The 6,370-nt window shown below is 42.9% G+C and overlaps 2 non-coding genes across 2 annotated transcripts; one reads left to right on the top strand and one right to left on the bottom strand.

The window, feature by feature from the left end:
* Nucleotides 1-205: 205 nt before the first annotated feature.
* Trnas-cga (transfer RNA serine (anticodon CGA)) lies at nucleotides 206-280 on the bottom strand. The gene has a single exon. It is a non-coding gene; the product is annotated as a tRNA-Ser (tRNA).
* A 335-nt stretch (nucleotides 281-615) lies between these two features.
* On the top strand, nucleotides 616-690 carry Trnas-cga (transfer RNA serine (anticodon CGA)). The gene has a single exon. It is a non-coding gene; the product is annotated as a tRNA-Ser (tRNA).
* The last annotated feature ends 5,680 nt before the right edge of the window (nucleotides 691-6,370 follow it).

Raw genomic sequence — 6,370 nt, 5'->3', positions numbered from 1 at the left:
ACCTGACAGTGTGTGGCAGAGGATACCTTTGATATCACTAACTGATCCTCTCTTCCCTATTCCACTCGCGGATGGCGGCTGGGAAGAACTTTCGTTGGTAAGCTTCTCTAATAGCCCTAGTTTCTCGAATTTTCTCATAGTGGTCATATCGCGAGATGCAAAAGTAATATGTTAAAAAACGAAACTACCTGGCAGATTAAAACTGTGCGCCCGACCGAGACTCGAACTCGGGACCTTTGCCTTTCGCGGGCAAGTGCTCTACCAACTGAGCTACCGAAGCACGACTCACGCCCGGTACTCACAGCTTTACTTCTGCCAGTACCTCGTCTCCTACCTTCCAAACTTTACGGAAGCCCTCCTGCGAACCTTGCAGAACTAGCACTCCTGAAAGAAAGGATACTGCGGAGACATGGCTTAGCCACAGCATGGGGGATGTTTCCAGAATGAGATTTTCACTCTGCAGCGGAGTGTGCGCTGATATGAAACTTCCTGGCAGTATCCTTTCTTTCAGGAGTGCTAGTTCTGCAAGGTTCGCAGGAGAGCTTCTGTAAAATTTGGAAGGTAGGAGACGAGGTACGGGCAGAAGTAAGGCTGTGAGTACCGGTCGTGAGTCATGCTTCGGTAGCTCAGTTGGTAGAGCACTTGCCCGCGAAAGGCAAAGGTCCCGAGTTCGAGTCTCGGTCGGGCGCACAGTTTTAATCTGCCAGGAAGTTTCATACCAGCGCACACTCCGCTGCAGAGTGAAAATCTCATTCTGGAAGTAACATGTTGTCCCACTCTTCCCCTAAAGCACTCTCTCGAAATTTCAACAGTAAACCTCAATGTGATGCACAATGCCTGTCTTGCAGAGTCTGTGAGTGGAGTTTGTTGATCATCTCTGAAACGCTCTCGCGTCGATAAAACGAACCCGTGTCGAAACGCGCCGCTCGTCGTTGGATCTTCTCTATCTCTTCTAACAGCCCTACCGGTTAAAGGTTCCAGACGGATGGACAATACTCAAGAATATGTCGAACAAGCGTTTTGTAAGCCACTTCTTTGGTGGATGTGTTATATTTTCTTAAGATTCTTCCTATGAGTCTGTCTGGCATTTGCTTTTCCTACTATTTGTTTTATGTAGTCATTCTAGTTAAGGTCGCTTTGGATAGTTACTCCTACATATTTTACAGTAGATACTGTTTCCACCCATTTGTCGTCAGTAGTGTAATTGTACTGTAGTGGATTTCTTTTCCTGTGTGTGCTCAGTATGTTACATAGTAGTAGTATGGTATCATACACAGAATAGATGGAGCATAACATCACTAGTTGGAAATAGGACTGTGGCTCCAGGATGTCCCATGAGAATCCCTAGCCATCCGTCTCGCATAAGAACAACCGAATCTTTATCACTGTTTGGGCAACTGGCCACTTGTTCCCTCTGGCAGTTAAAGATTCTTACATTGACATTACCGTTTGTCTACCACGTCCTCTGAGATCAGAAGTACTTCTCTCATCTTTACCTGCACATAGTTCTCTAGGGCTCCCCACTTCATTACGTAAGGACGCATGGTAAAACACACTGGACGTGGTCGTCTGCAAATGGGAATCTTACCAGTGCACAGAGTCGTGCTCGGTTCATCCTGACTTCCACCATCGCTACAGTAATATAATCGTAGATTTAGTTTGCTTGGCCTGACAATGAATCATAATTCTGGAGGTAACTCCTTCCTAACTTACTGTAAGCCAACCAGATACTTCTCCAGCGCCAGTAGCGCTAGACTCAACTGTGCATGTATAGCATGGTGTACGACTTCTAGTAATTCTGGCAATTCCACTTATGCGTCCCATATGGTATCTGCTAATGACTGAAAAAGCCTCACAGCAATTATCCTATTACCGAATGACTTCAGTTGGTCTCTATAACTTCGGTTTACCAGGTCAACTGTTGGCCTTGCGTGCTCCAGTAGTTCCACAGTCAAGTTCTACAATGTGAGTGTGGTGCTTAGCCCATCCTGCTCCAAGTTCGACAACTGCATTGCGTGCCATTTCATCCTGAATCTGCTTAGTGTATTCATCTCTTGGTCTCCCTCTACGATTTTTACCCTCCACGCTGCCCTCCAATGCTAAATTTGTGATCCCTTGATGCCTCAAAACATGTCCTACCAACCGATCCCTTCTTCTAGTCAAGTTGTGCCACAAACTTCTCTTCTCCCCAATCCTATTCAATACCTCCTCATTAGTTACGTGATCTACCCACCTTATCTTCAGCATTCTTCTGTAGAACCACATTTCGAAAGCTTCTATTCTCTTCTTGTCCAAACTATTTATCGTCCATGTTTCACTTCCATACATGGCTACACTCCATACAAATACTTTCAGAAACGACTTCCTGACACTTAAATCTATACTCGACGTTAACAAATTTCTCTTCTTCAGAAACGATTTCCTTGCCATTGCCAGTCTACATTTTATATCCTCTCTACTTCGACCATCATCAATTATTTTACTCCCTAAATAGCAAAACTCCTTTACTACTTTAAGTGTCTCATTTCCTAATTTAATTCCCTCAGCATCACCCGATTTAATTTGACTACATTCTATTATCCTCGTTTTGCTTTTGTTGATGTTCATCTTATATCCTCCTTTCAAGACACTGTCCATTCCGTTCAACTGCTCTTCCAAGTCCTTTGCTGTCTCTGACAGAATTACAATGTCATCGGCGAACCTCAATGTTTTTACTTCTTCTCCATGAATTTTAATACCTACTCCAAATTTTTCTTTTGTTTCCTTTATTGCTTGCTCAATATACAGATTGAATAACATCGAGGAGAGGCTACAACCCTGTCTCACTCCTTTCCCAACCACTACTTCCCTTTCATGCCCCTCGACTCTTATAACTGCCACCTGGTTTCTGTACAAATTGTAAATAGCCTTTCGCTCCCTGTATTTTACCCCTGCCACCTTCAGAATTTGAAAGAGAGTATTCCAGTTAACGTTGTCAAAAGCTTTCTCTAAGTCTACAAATGCTAGAAACGTAGGTTTGCCTTTTCTTAATCTTTCTTCTAAGATAAGTCGTAAGGTTAGTATTGCCTCACGTGTTCCAACATTTCTACGGAATCCAAACTGATCTTCCCCGAGGTCCGCTTCTACCAGTTTTTCCATTCGTCTGTAAATAATTCGCGTTAGTATTTTGCAGCTGTGACTTATTAAACTGATAGTTCGGTAATTTGCACATCTGTCAACACCTGCTTTCTTTGGGATTGGAATTATTATATTCTTCTTGAAGTCTGTGGGTATTTCGCCTGTCTCATACATCTTGCTCACCAGATGATAGAGTTTTGTCATGACTGGCTCTCCCAAGGCCAACAGTAGTTCTAATGGAATGTTGTCTACTCCCGGGGCCTTGTTTCGACTCAGGTCTTTCAGTGCTCTGTCAAACTCTTCACGCAGTATCTTATCTCCCACTTCATCTTCATCTACATCCTCTTCCATTTCCATAATATTGTCCTCAAGTACATCGCCCTTGTATAAACCCTCTATATATACCTTCCACCTTTCTGCCTTCCCTTCTTTGCTTAGAACTGGGTTGCCATCTGAGCTCTTGATATTCATACAAGTGGTTCTCTTCTCTCCAAAGGTCTCTTTAATTTTCCTGTAGGCAGTATCTATCTTACCCCTAGTGAGACAAGCCTCTACATCCTTACATTTGTCCTCTAGCCATCCCTGCTTAGCCATTTTGCACTTCCTGTCAATCTCATTTCTGAGACGTTTGTATTCCTTTTTGCCTGCTTCATTTACTGCATTTTTATATTTTCTCCTTTCATCAATTAAATTCAATATTTCTTCTGTTACCCAAGGATTTCTATTAGCCCTCGTCTTTTTACCTACTTGATCGTCAGCTGCCTTCACTACTTCATCCCTCAGAGCTACCCATTCTTCTTCTACTGTATTTCTTTCCCCCATTCCTGTCAATTGTTCCCTTATGCTCTCCCTGAAACTCTCTACAACCTCTGGATCTTTCAGTTTATCCAGGTCCCATCTCCTTAAGTTCCCACCTTTTTGCAGTTTCTTCAGTTTCAATCTGCAGTTCATAACCAATAGATTGTGGTCAGAGTCCACATCTGTCCAATTTAAAACCTGGTTCCTAAATCTCTGTGTTACCACTATATAATCTATCTGATACCTTTTAGTATCTCCAGGATTCTTCCAGGTATACAACCTTCTTTTATGATTCTTGAACCAAGTGTTAGCTATGATTAAGTTATGCTCTGTGCAAAATTCTACAAGGCGGCTTCCTCTTTCATTTCTTCCCCCCCCCCCCCCCCCCCCAATCCATATTCACCTGCTATGTTTCCTTCTCTCCCTTTTCCTACTGACGATTTCCAGTCACCCATGACTATTAAATTTTCGTCTCCCTTCACTACCTGAATAATTTCTTTTATCTCGTCATACATTTCATCTATTTCTTCATCATCTGCAGAGCTAGTTGGCATATACACTTGTACTACTGTAGTAGGCATGGGCTTTGTGTCTATCTTGGCCACAATAATGCGTTCACTATGCTGTTTGTAGTAGCTAACCCGCACTCCTATTTTTTTATTCATTATTAAACCTACTCCTGCATTACCCCTATTTGATTTTGTATTTATAACCCTGTATTCACCTGACCAAAAGTCTTGTTCCTCCTGCCACCGAACTTCACTAATTCCCACTATATCTAACTTTAACCTATCCATTTCCCTTTTTAAATTTTCTAACCTACCTGCCCGATTAAGGGGTCTGACATTCCACGCTCCGATCCGTAGAAAGCCAGTTTTCTTTCTCCTGATAACGACGTCCTCTTGAGTAGTCCCCGCCCGGAGATCCGAATGGGGGACTATTTTACCTCCGGAATATTTTACCCAAGAGGACGCCATCATCATTTAATCATACAGTAAAGCTGCATGTCCTCGGGAAAAATTACGGCTGTAGTTTCCCCTTGCTTTCAGCCGTTCGCAGTACCAGCACAGCAAGGCCGTTTTGGTTAATGTTACAAGGCCAGATCAGTCAATCATCCAGACTGTTGCCCCTGCAACTACTGAAAAGGCTGCTGCCCCTCTTCAGGAACCACATGTTTGTCTGGCCTCTCAACAGATACCCCTCCGTTGTGGTTGCACCTACGGTACGGCCATCTGTATCGCTGAGGCACGCAAGCCTCCCCACCAACGGCAAGGTCCATTGTTCATGGAGGGCTTATTTCGGTAAACATTCTTTTCCTCTCTACTTCCAGTCGAAATTTTGAAAATATTTCCTGCAAACTCTACCCTTCGTCCCATACCTCCCGTGTATTATATGTCAGCCTTAGAGTCCGTCAGTGACAAGTGTAACATCCTCTTGCCTGGTGAACTGCGCTCCACTTTCCAATTGCTGGTCCCAAACCCTCGGAGAAGAGGTGTAGTACTGCCAGAGTTGGGAAACCCTTGACTATCCTCTGACGTGCAGCAATCTGGGAAAAGGAAGCTCTCATTACTCCCCGTCACCTATCCCTTTTGAAAGACACGATGTACCCTCAATTCCGAGCGGGAAGAGATAATACAAAATAATAATGATAATAATAATAATTACGGCAACAATGGGTATCCTCCCTTACTTCCTACCAACGAAATTACACCATGTGGCAATCACATGTTGTTCTCATCTCTCTTTCATAACACCATCTTAGTTAATGTTACAACCTCCCAAAATAATCTTTCTTACTACATACCCTAAACAAAATTTCGTGGTTCTCCACATCCTTACTTCCTGGACCTCAATCCATATGGTATCTCACATGCAGATGGCACAAGATATTTGGGTCTTCATGCTCCCTATCTTTCCTTGCTCATTTCTTAATGTTCGGTGCCAACACTTGCAGCAATGGATTCAGAGAACCTTGAAACAGTCGTAGGCATGCTACCTACCCAATCCATGTGTGATTGTATGCTTCTTGCCTTGTTTTGGATTACATTAAACTCACACCTAGTCTGAATCCCCACCTCATGAACCTGCTTGAAGGATCGTTGAATCTTAACAACCACTTCAGCACTGCATGATTGATTACCAGCTTGAATTTCTTACTGTACAAGTAAGATCTAAAATATGTAACCCCATATACCAGGATAAACATGTATGTTGTTGAGTAATTTCTCTTGGCTCTGCTCAACTGCTGTGAGGATTTTTCTCACCATGCATCACTTGATCACTGCCTTGTTGACAGAGTCACATGACTATGATTTTCATAATTTGAAAAGGTCAACACCAGAGCCAACATTAAAGCATCTTAGTTTTGCAAATTCAATTTAATACTTCAACACAGCTTGCAATGTCTGCGTACTTTCTCAAGATTTTTCTATAGTAATTGGCCACCCCAAGAACC

The sequence above is a fragment of the Schistocerca nitens genome, chromosome 3 (genome assembly GCF_023898315.1).
Source record: "Schistocerca nitens isolate TAMUIC-IGC-003100 chromosome 3, iqSchNite1.1, whole genome shotgun sequence".
NCBI classification, from domain to species: domain Eukaryota; kingdom Metazoa; phylum Arthropoda; class Insecta; order Orthoptera; family Acrididae; genus Schistocerca; species Schistocerca nitens.
This window is presented reverse-complemented; position numbering and strand designations above follow the sequence as displayed.